The sequence below is a fragment of the Cupressus sempervirens genome, chromosome 1 (genome assembly GCF_028749045.1).
Source record: "Cupressus sempervirens isolate cs-2001-9-10 chromosome 1, ASM2874904v1, whole genome shotgun sequence".
Lineage (NCBI taxonomy): Eukaryota > Viridiplantae > Streptophyta > Pinopsida > Cupressales > Cupressaceae > Cupressus > Cupressus sempervirens.
Genome location: NC_143118.1, coordinates 419,814,574 through 419,827,104, shown reverse-complemented (window position 1 = coordinate 419,827,104; position 12,531 = coordinate 419,814,574). Strand labels below are relative to the sequence as shown.

At 33.2% G+C, this 12,531-nt stretch overlaps 1 pseudogene; it reads right to left on the bottom strand.

The window, feature by feature from the left end:
• Positions 1–2,488: 2,488 nt before the first annotated feature.
• LOC149578074 (alpha-glucosidase pseudogene) overlaps positions 2,489–12,531 on the bottom strand; it is a 41,855-nt pseudogene continuing 31,812 nt past the window's right edge.

The window sequence follows — 12,531 nt, the reverse complement described above, 5'->3', positions numbered from 1 at the left end:
TGAGCCTCCAAGATCAAGTGCCAAGATTTTAAATGACTACAAATAATAATGATAAATTTAATGAATTAATTAAGAAGTTCAAATAACACAAAAATAAATAATTAAACAAGTATTACACTATGAAAAAAAAAACACTGATATAATTAGAAATGGAGAATATCAAACAAATGAGAAAAGGGAAGTATAAAGATTCTAGAAAAAGAAAGCCTTCAAGAATAAAGTGTAACACACCTTCTAAATGGGAAGTTGGCTAGTTCTTCTTTAGAAATTAAAGTAGTAGCATTGGTTCTCCTCAAAAGGAACCTATAAAATAATAGCTTCCAAAATATCAATACTAAATTCAAAAGTAAAATGATGATTTAGAACAATTCATCAACATCATACATGTACAAAGAAGTTATTTGCAAGCTTACCACTCCTTTCTTGAGCTTGGAAACTTGCATTTGAAGATTTTCAAGTCTTTTACATGAATATATCTCCTCTTTTGGAGCTTCCATCAAGGAAACCAAAATTGTATCACTCAAACCATCTTGCACCAAAAATTGACAAGTGTGTGTGTGTGTGTGAGAGAGAGAGAGAGAGATCTTACCTTCTCAATGTGTTCCAACTCTGTTTGATGGTCTTCTTTAGTGTATTCTAGCTTCTCAAATTGTGCATGTCTACCAGTTATAGTAAAGAAAAAATAGGTCATAGACTATCCTCACCAAAGGAAAATGTTTACTCTCATATTTTTAATACCAACAAATAATGTTACCTAAGATATTACATGTTAATTTCATTTTTTTTTAACATGTCACCTATAAAAGTCAGAATAATCTAGAAGCAAGTCATTTTTACATGTCATGCCAGTCTAAGCCCCTTATGCATTGTAGCCTTTTTATACCCATTATAGATAATATATTTGATATGGTCTCTAATGGATATCTCTTGATCTAAACTTTGATGAATGTTCTCCCTCTTTATCATCCATGTCTTAAAAGATGCAAGGATCCTAAAAAGGTCTACATATCAAGGTTAAGTTTAAAGTTCAAATGTGAATCATTGCATTTGGAAAAGTATATAATTTTAATATTTTCCTATTATTAATATATTGTTATCTTAAATTATTCTTTTGGCCTCATGACTTTCTATGAAGTTTAATTTTGTTCCCAAGATTATCCTTTTGGTCCAATGATATTTCTTTGATGAATACAATTCAAGCCACTATATTGGTGGAAAGCCACTTAGAGGAAGATTATTATGTACAATCACTCCAAAATGATATTTAAGTCATCTCTATGCAAATAGGCTCTAGGAGACAACATCATTTTATGTTGCCCATGCCCTTTCTAGTTTCTCTCATGCAAAAGAATTAGAGAACTAGCTATGTCATAGTGCCAATCAGGTGAATATAGATTCAAAGGCATGGTTGATATGGGGCTACATTTTTATTAGACATTTCTGTCTCATCAAGATTCTATGGCGGGGACTTTTGAGAATTTGGGAATCATTTAGTTGAATTCACCTAAAACTAGATGGTTTGGTCAGGAAAAGTATGATCACATTAAAACATCATCTCATGGGAGATTCCTCCCCTTCACCAAGCCTTTCAGCTATGGCCACAATACATAAAGAGGTTCAAGCTTCTAAAGCTGAGAAGGTTCTAGATATCATAGCCGAGTTGAATTACATCACAAATATTTTCCTTCCATATTCTCTAGTAAGAATTGTAGGGGTTAGTGACTGGGTGATGGGAATGGTTAAAAATCTTATTAATGGAAATTTTCTGCATCCCACACTTCAATCATGTGAATTTGTAATAATCAGCCTAGATATAGGATCTTTGAAAATTTTTGTAAAAGGCCTCACTATTTCTCATGATGTGATTTTGTCAAGCCTATCAAATAGGCATCATAGAAACCTCAACACTCAGGAACTTTCAGAGATAAACTTGGAAAAATCCATGGAGTTTTTCTTACATTGAATCTGTAATCTCATTGTATGATAACAATCAAATGTGATTCTGTCTTTAATAGTATAGCTTTTTATGCTAGTCTCAAAATGCTAAATTTTTGTCTCTTGAGAAATTGCAAAACTAATGTAAACTAAAATTTGGAACAATGCAAATTTTTATTTTATGAAATCAGTAACAAAAACTAGGAATACAAATTTAAATATTGAAAGGGATGTGTACAAGAACTTTGTTTTGTTTTTTCAAAGTTTGTTCACTTTCATACTTAGGGTCTTTCTTACACCATCTTGTAATGCATTTTTCTTAATTTCAACTAATGGATGTGACCAAATTTAATTGTATATGATGTAAAAGATATGTTTGATTACTATTTAAAACATAGAGAACTCTACCTTTGATTAGATTTTTTACCTCTTTAGATTTTGCATGACAAATAGATCTACCAAAAAAACTACACCTAAGATCAGGCCTTCGTATAATTTTTTTCTTGATTCATAATTTTTGGATTCTAGAGAAAAGATCAGTACTTTCACTCAACTATTTCTTCCATGTAATAGTCATCTGAAATGTATCCCCAATTGAAAGAGAAATATTTGAGATCACAACAAATTTTCCATCCACAATGCCTCCCACAATTGTGTTTCTTTTTCCATCCCTATTATTACTAACAAAAACAATAGCTCTAGGGGTGGAATGATTAAAAGATCCCAATCCCAAAATCATAATCTTCTTAAGAAACCATCCCTTCACAATTTTGTAATTCCCAATTTGAACTTCTAGTCTAAGCTAGAGAACTCCCTCTTCAACATTTTAATGAAACTTCACAAAGCTTGACTTAACACTCTTCATCTTCATTTCCAAAGCATATTCATTGTCCAAATATAGCTCCCCATATGCTTCCATCCTGCTACCCATTGCAACCACCAAACTGAATGGGATTTTTATTTCTTCTCTAGTTGTCATATCCATGTCTTGCATGGGCAATATAGTCCCCTCATATATGCAAATATTGATGGTATCTAATGGATCTTGAAGTGTTACATATGCACCACTCTCTAATGTTATTGAATCTAAAATAGTGTATAGATTGTACCATGTGACTTTTGGATTATAAACATCCACATTCCTTGCCCCTTCTTTTAAAATAGGAGACATGAGAACTCCTTTTCTCAATAGATATAGTGTGCTGATCCCTAATGTTTTAGTATCATTAGGGAATGTAGAGAATAAAGACTTTTCAATTGGAGATCCTTTGGTATGGTCTTCCAAGGATAATGTGTATATGTATTGAAGAAGATGGTATCTGAAACCTTATGCCTTCCTAGCAGATTCTATGACTGATTTCCATAAGTAAAGCTCTCAATGAACTATACCTATTACAGAATAATGTCTAGAAAATGGATAAAATGCACCAAGTTGAATCCATCTATTGTAGAGTTCTTCTGTTGTGTCTTGTGAAAAGCCACACATATCACCACCCACCATGGGGATTCCAAACAATCCAAAGTTTAGAATTTTTAGTATGGAGTACCAAATATTAATTCATGTTGCAGCGTTGTCCCTTATCCAATGTGTGGGATGGACTCCAAATCCAACAAAAGGTAAAACATGTTAGTATGAAGGGACTCTTGTTTATTATTGATCCCAATGCCCTATTGGTCATAATGGCCTCTGAGAGCTGATATAGATTATGTGAGTTATATTCCAAGATACTATTATAATGTACTACATTAGAATCCATGGTTTTGTTTCCTAATAGCCTGAGAATCTCTATGCTATCCAATATGTAAGATTAATATGAAGTTTATAATTACACACTACAAAAATTGGATTTTTCTTGTCTTGTGCAAGAAGTTTTAAGTAATTTATATACAAACACTTGTGAAGGACATATCTATGCCCATCCTACCTAGAAAGAATACACATGCGTAAATATTTGCATATGAGATAGACTAGTAATCCTACAATCTACAAATGATAGTGTGGACATAACTAAAGAAAAGATATCCAAGAGTTCCAAGCTTTGTCAACCAATATGTCTATTACATTGCTGTAAAAATATAATTTAACAAAACAATTTTCATTATTTTGTAGCTCACTAGATAGCGCCTAGAGAGATTTTGACTATAGATTCTTCTAAAAAGTGAAAACAAGGCTCACCTTTTATTTTCTTCCCTGTGACTATTGTTTGAGCAGATTAAGAGTACTTGAAGAACACTACATCTAACATGTCTTGTACGATCCACTCAACTATTGGTTTAATTTATTCATTGTTCTGTAAGAACATTAGTTACGGTCTTCCCAATCTCATTATTGATCTCATCTTCAAATTTATCTGATGATATGCCTCAGAGGATGTGACTACACTATATTTAACACAATACACAATACCACTCTAATATTTTTTGATGACTGCTACGTACAACTCACTATTTTCATCAAGAAACTTTTCATTTACAACATGTGGCATTGCTTTACAAAGGTATAGTTCTTTATAAATATGTTTTTCTAAATATGTAGAAAAGAAGATTGTGTTCGGCCTCCCAGAACAAAAAGAGGATGAAGAAAAACTAGGCGAACTTGATATTGTAATCTAAAATGAAATTCTAGTGATTGATCAAAATATCATTGAACATCTTGACTAGAGTAATATTGGGGCAAACAATTGCATAGATTCACATAAATATTTTCCAACTCATTTGTAACTTAGATAAACTTCTTGAGGGTCTATTTGACTGGTTTTCTTTGGTAGAAAGATGATTTTTTCATTCTTTATCTCGCTATCGATATTTGGTATCTTTCACTTGACCTATCTTGTGATCAAGAAAAGGCATGCCTTAACTATGATGGAGCCTTTCATGGATAGTCTTTATGCAGGATGATGGTTGACAGACAAATATAAGTTGTATGGAAGAGGTGGAGAAGGGGCACAAAGCTTAAATGCTTGTTTAAATTGTAGAGACTAATCAATTAAAATTAATCCACTGTAGGTAAAATGAAATAAAATGAACACTTACAATTATAGTTATAATCACAACTATGCAAGCATTGGTAAAACATCACCAATGCTTGAAAAACAAGAATGATTTCATTATGGAAGGAAGCAGGCCAATATATAGTTCCTCACTATGGTGAATATAAAATTCTTCTAGTGATGGTCATGAAGAATAGAGGGATTGTTATGCATGTGCCAACCTAAAAGAATGACAATTGTTAAACATCAAGTCCTAATGTGGTGTTAGTGGTGATAAAATTGTAAAATCTCATTGCTTCAATGACTCTCCACATTGCTTTCCTCCTCTCATTGAGAATGTAAGCTGAGAAATCTTTGCCAATGCATGTTTCTGGTTGTGTGAGATGAATCTAGTGTTCTGTCTAGGTGAAAGCCTATATAACATCATTGAAATGTTGTGTTATAATGGAGCCCCACTTTTTGAGCCTCTATTTATGTTAGATTTTTATAAATCAATGCCAAGTATCTACCTCTACATTCTCACGATGAGTACATATAGTATATTTTTGCTAGAGATGGTGAGTAGACTCAGGAAAATGTGAGATTGAGAGGATTGTAAAAGTGGTATAAGTTGTAATCATAACAAAAGTTGATTAGAGAAGAGAATATATAAGTAGATTTCATATGACAGTCAAGTGCATGAATATAATAATAAAAAAACACATTTCTTGACATTTAAAGGATGCAACTAGTCAATCTTCCCAAGATATAGATGTGGGAATTGATTCCATTCTTCTAGTAGGGTGGAATCTAGACATGGATTGAAAGGAAATCCCATAAAAATATTAGCTTAATTCTGCAACCTATTGTCTAAATATCACCATATGTGTACACAGTACAGAGAATGAGGGAGAATGAACCATCATTGAATGAGGAGACTACATAAGCATTAATAGAAGGAAAGTCTGCAATAACATAACTTAAAACTTATGTATGTAGAGGACTACAATGACATACAAATGTTTAAATATTGGTATATGAAGGACCACTGAAAATATGTATAATGGAGCATCCTCAAACTTAACATTTGTAGAGTAGCCTTCTTAAATATAATATGGTAGCATTAGAAGATGACTATATTGGAACCACTGAACAAGACTACCAAGAAAGTCTTTGAATACAAATGGCCAGTAAATACCCAAATAAAATATCCATATATTGAACTCAATGTATACATCAATATGTATAGATACATACTTCATGCACCTAGAGATTTATTTCTAGGGAGTTCATGTAGTCTAAGAGAACATATGATGACACCCTTATTGTGTGAATTATGGTCTGAATGAGTAAGCTAACATATGCAAAGATGAATGACTTTAAAGAGAGAGAGAGGGATTGCAAAGATGGGCATTAACACCATCTACCACTATCAAAAAAAGATTCACATTCATGTTCAAATTAAAAACCAATCACACCATAAAAAAAGAGTATATATCAAATAGTGTCCCATATTGGCATTAAAAGACTTGATATTTATGGACATTGTATGATATGAATGTCTACAAATGAAGGTGATAAAATATTTTAAAAGACATGATTTTTATGGAGGTCATACAATATGAAAGTATGCAAATGAAGGTGATTAAACATTTTTAAATGGCTTTTAAGAGTAAGTCCATCAAAGGTACACCAGATATGAATAATGATTTATCAACAAATTCATGCAACAACCTATATAAGCATAGTATCATGAAGAAGAAACTTTGAAATATTAAGAAATAATGAAGTAAAGATTATTTGTTACAACAACAAAATTATTTTAAATGAAGTATATGTTTTTTGATAACTTGAGCCATGGAAGATAAATCTTATTACATTTTGGAGCTTTGATAAGTATTCTGGAGTTGTTTTTTTGGGATCATATGGAGTGTTAGGTATTTTAAGAAATTCAAAATATATTCGGTCAAATCAAATAAAGCCAATCCATCTCCAAGCCTCCATCATGGCTTGCACACATAAATTTAGCACTTAAAGTAGAATTATTTAGGCACAAAGGGGAACTTTTCATTAGCGTATTGATAGACACATAACTCATCATATCATTGATACAATTATAATACTAAAGAACCATGAGAAGAATCAACTACAAAGCCTAAGAATCTATATTTCTTAATTGAACCCTCTTCCCTTGGTTTCCAACACTTGATATTTTTTGTAAGGACTATAATATACAAGTAGTAACACTTAGAAGCTTGGATTCATAGAAATAGAATCCTCCCTTGTTTCTTATTGGATATACTACCACAAAATTTTCAGCAATGACATAGGATTTCACCCAGTAGGATGAAAACTGTTCAAGAATGATGAAGATGCATGAGCATGCATCCAATAATGAACATAGTTTATAGGATTAAACCAAAAATAAATAAAAAATTACATGCAAATATAACCAATCACAGAAAATAATAGATCATAAAAAAAAGAACACAAGACACTTTAAGATCTAATGTGGTTCACGCAATCCGAAGACTACATCCACCAAATGACAAGTCCGATATTTTTATGATCTAGTGATTACAACTTGATTACAATCCGTAATCCCTTGCAACTTAATACCACCACAAGAACCATATTCACATCACAACTATGAAACTATCCCTAACCCTAAGCCCTTTGATACAAGTACTAAACCACTTTAGGGTTAATCACATGTCAGCCCAAAATCCTGATAAAATAGGGCCTGAAAAAATAGGACCCAAAATTTTTATGAAGTATGTATAGTACTTTCCTGATCAGTTAGCACAAACTAACAATCTCCCACTTGGGGACTAATCAGGCTCCACACTCAAGAACAATCTCCCACTTGGAGTTTAATCATATAGCTATGGTGCTACTCCATAAGGCTCCAACTAGATCAAACCACCCTGGACTCTGTTGTTATTTTATTCATGTTCATTCTCGAAGACTAGCCAAAGCTAAAGAGGAGTTCAACTTCTCCTTTGTTACTACCTTTGTCAACATATCTACTAGATTTTCATTTGTATGAATCTTCTCCAGCTTTAACTTTCCATCCACTAAAACTAACTAAATGAAATGGTACCACAAATGTATGTATTTGGTCTTTGAATGTAGAGCTGAACTATTTGCAAGATGAATCACACTCTGACTACCTATGAACAAATAATTATCCTTCTAAGGATGTCCCAATTCTTTTAAGAAGAACTAAAGCCATATCATTTCCTTGGCTGCCTATGTAGTAGCAACATACTCTACCTCTGTAGTGGATAGAGTATTAATTTTTTGTAACCTAGAAACCCAACTCACGGCTGCCCCACTAGTAGTAAAGACATAACCTATAGTACTCTGCTTGGTATCAATATCTCCTACCAAATCTAAATCAACATAGCCTTGTAAATTAGTAGTAGAGGCCCTAAAGTGTAGAAACTTATTGGATGTTCCTCTCAAATATTTGAGAATCCATTTGACTGCATTCCAATGCTCTATTCCTGGATGAATCATATACCTACTAATGACTCCCATTGCATGTGCAATATCTGGCCTAGTACATACCATAGCATACATCAGACTTCCCATAGCTAAAGCATAGGGTACCTTGGACATCTTATCCTCCTCTTCTTGTGTCTTGGGACACATCTCCTTAGTCAACTTTGAATGACTAGGTAAATGTGTGCTAACAGCTTTAACATTCTCCATAGAGAAATGTAGCAACACCTTCTCTACATAATCAGCCTGAGATAGCGTCAATTTTCTATTCTTCTTATCTATACAAATCTTCAAACCAAGGATTTTCTTTTCTGCTCTCAAATCCTTCATAGCAAATGCATGAGCTAACTGGTGTTTCAGACCCTTAATATGATCCATGTTAGACCCAACTACAAGAAAATCAACAACATATAAACATAGAATAATGTAGCTGTCATCATCCAACCTCTTAAAATAAACATAATAATCTAAATGACACATGTTATAGCCATGCTTATGCATAAACCTGTCAAATTTTAGATACCATTGCCGAGGTGCTTGCTTCAAGCTATATAAACGTTTTTTCAATTTGCACACTAAGTTCTCCTTACCTTTGACCTCAAAACCCTGTGGCTAAACCATATATATTTCTTCATCCAAATCACAATGAATTAAGGCTATTTTGACATCAAGCTACTCTAAATACAAATCTCTAGTATCCATGGTACGTAAACAGTATGGATAGAAGTCATCTTAACAACAGGAGAAAATATCTCATCAAAATCAATTCTTTTTTTATATGCAAATCCTTTCACAACTAACCTAACTTTAAATCGTTTCTTACCTCTTTCCTCTCCTTTCAAAATGTAAACCCACTTATTCTATAAAACCTTTTCACTAACAGGTAACTTGCACAACTCCCATGTCTTATTCTTCAGCAAAGAGTCCATTTCATCTATCATTGCAGACTCCCACTGAATCTTAGTATCCACCTACAGAGTTTCATCATAAGATTCAAGTCCACCAGAATCAGTAGGTAAAATTGAATACAAATAAGGAGAAAATCTTTCTAGAGATCTAATTTGCCTTGTTGACCATCTTACATTCACTAGTGTGTGTGGTATTTGTTGTTGCTGTTATTGTTGTACATCATGAGGAATGGCTAGAACATCATCTTTTGGAGTATCATCCAACACTACATAATCATCTTCTTTTGGAGTATCATCCAAAACTACATAATCATCTTCTTTCTTCTCATGTTGCTGCAACAGATCTTTGTACAACACTTTCTCATTGAATATGACATCCCTACTTCTTACAATTTTATGATTTTCAAAGTCCCAAAGGCTATAACCAAATTCATTAATGCCATATCCAACAAATACACATTTCTTTGACTCAACTTCCATCTTGGTTCTATTTTCAGAATCTATCTGAGCAAATGCTTCACAACTGAAGGTCTTGAGAAAAGAATAACTCACATTCTTACCAGTCCATGCTTCCTTTGGAATACAAAAACCCAAAGGAGTAGAGGGGCCTCTATTAATCAAATATATAGTAGTATTGATAGCCTCCACCCACATGTGTAAGGGAAACCTAGCATGAAACCTAATGCTCCTTGCGCACTCCATTATAGTCCCATTCATGCATTTAGCCACTCCATTTTCTTGTGGAGTCCTTGGAATAGTTTTTTGTCTACAAATACCATTAGTGGAGCAATTATCTTCAAATTCATGATTGTGATACTCACCACCATTATCAGATTTGAGACATTTTAATTTCTTACTAGTCTTATTTTCAACCAAGCATTTCCAGTTCTTAAAAGTTTGAAATACATCAGATTTTTGTCTAAGGAAATAAACCCATATTTTTCTAGTTGTGTCATCAATAAATGTAACATAATAATAAGAGCCTCCATGGGAAGATACTTGAGCTAGTCCCCATACATCGATATGCACAAGCTCTAATTTCTCTTTATTTTTTTCTTTCCTAGTCTTTACAAAGCTCACTCTCCTTTGTTTTTCGTACATGCAAATTTCACAGAAATCCATATTAACACATTTCAAACTTGGTAAAAATTTATTTGAATGAAGTACTTTCATACCTTTCTCACTCATGTGCCCAAGTCTATTTTGCCACAATGCTGTATCAAAATCTACATTAGCTATTTGTTTTCCCTGTTCAACTGCAGTGATTGTTCCTGAACATTCATTTTCCTCTAAAACAATTAAAGTAGAAGGAACAATATGAATTGTACAAAGATATAAGGTGCCTACTGTCACACCTTTTGCTACTACAAGGGAACCTTTTGAAACCTTCCAATTTTTATCATTAAAAGTAACTACACAACCCTCATCACTGAGTTTTCCTACTGAAATTAAATTCCTACTCAACTTTGAAACATGTCTTACCTCATGTAGTAGCCAATGATTCCCATTCTACAACTTAATCTTAATTTTTCCCTTTTCAACAATCTGACAAGGTTCATTCTACAACATAATATTAATTTTTCCCTTTCCAACAATCTGATAGTGTTCATTATCCCCCAAATAAACAAGTCCAAAATTCTCTTGAACATAATCAATGAAATAACCTCTATGAGGTGTAGCATGAAATGAAGCACTAGAATCTAGAACCCATGAATCATCAACACTTTCTAAAGATAGAAGAAAAGCATCCTCTTTGGATTTGTTACTTATCACATTTGCCTCCTTGTCTCCATCTAGTTTATCTCCTTCATTTTTATTTTTATTTCAACAATCTTTCTTTTTGTGCCCTGGTTTCCCATAGTACCAGTAGTCATTTGGTCCTCTCGATTGAAACCTCCTCCCCTTTGACTTTCCTCTTGATTTTCCACAATTTCTAGAATTACTTCCTCTCTTAGTCATTCTACCCCTACTTTGTGCATTCAAAGAAATTCCTGATGTAGATCCACCTAAGGATTTCCTATGAGTTTGCTCACTCAAAATAACACTGATCACATCATCATATTTTAGCATACTAGATCTAGGAATATAATTACTCATAGCCATTACCAAGCCATTCTAGCTTTCAGGCAAAGAACACAAAATCAAGAGATCCCTAATTTATTCATCAAAATTGACACGCATAGAAGATAACTCTCTAGTAATAGTATTAAACTCATTTAAGTGATCTATATCAAATCCACCTTCTACCATTTTTGTATTAAATAAATGTTTCATGAGAAATACCTTGTTTGAAGTGGAGGGCTTTTCATATAGTGTCACTAGGGTTTTCATCAAATCTTTTGTTGACTTTGTGTTTGTAATATTAAATGCCATCGATGGTGCCAAGCATAATCAAATGTTTCCAAGTGCCTTTCTGTCTAAAAGATCGCATTCATCATTTCACATAGATCCCTGATTCTTGGCATTTCCTTCTAACGTCTTCCCTAATTCCTTCTGATAAAGATAGTCTTCCATTTGCATCTTCCATAACTGGAAGTTCTACCCATTAAACCTATCAACCCTCAACTTACCCTTGTTTGCCATTGCTCCCACTCAACCATGAGACTCCCACTTAACCGTGAGACTTTCCTGTAGAGGATAACTGAAAAATAACCTTGCTCTGATATCACTTGTTAGGATTGAACCATAGATAGAAATAAAAATTACATGAAAATATAACCAATAACATAAAATAATATATCACATAGAAAAGAACACACGACACCAAGATTTAACATGGTTCACCCAATCCCTGTGCTTCATCCACCAAAAACCAAGTCCGATATTTTTATGATTGAGTGATTACAACCTAATTAATTCACATCACAACTATGAAACTATCCCTAACCCTAAGCCCTTTTATACAAGTACTAAAATGCTTTAGGGTTAATTACAGGTTAGCCCAAAATCTCGATAAAATAGGGCCTGATAAAATAGGACCCAAAAATTTTAATTTATGAAGTATGTAGAGTACTTTCTTGATCAATCACCACAAACTAACAATATTTTTCCTATTAACCAAGTTTGATATGATATTTATGAAAACCATACTTACAGCACCTTGGGGGACAACAGAATAAGTGGACAAGATTTGGGATATAGGGGACAAAGGGGCCATAATTTGGGGACACTTGGGGGACATCATGGGAATGACGTCAACGGATTAGGAGGGG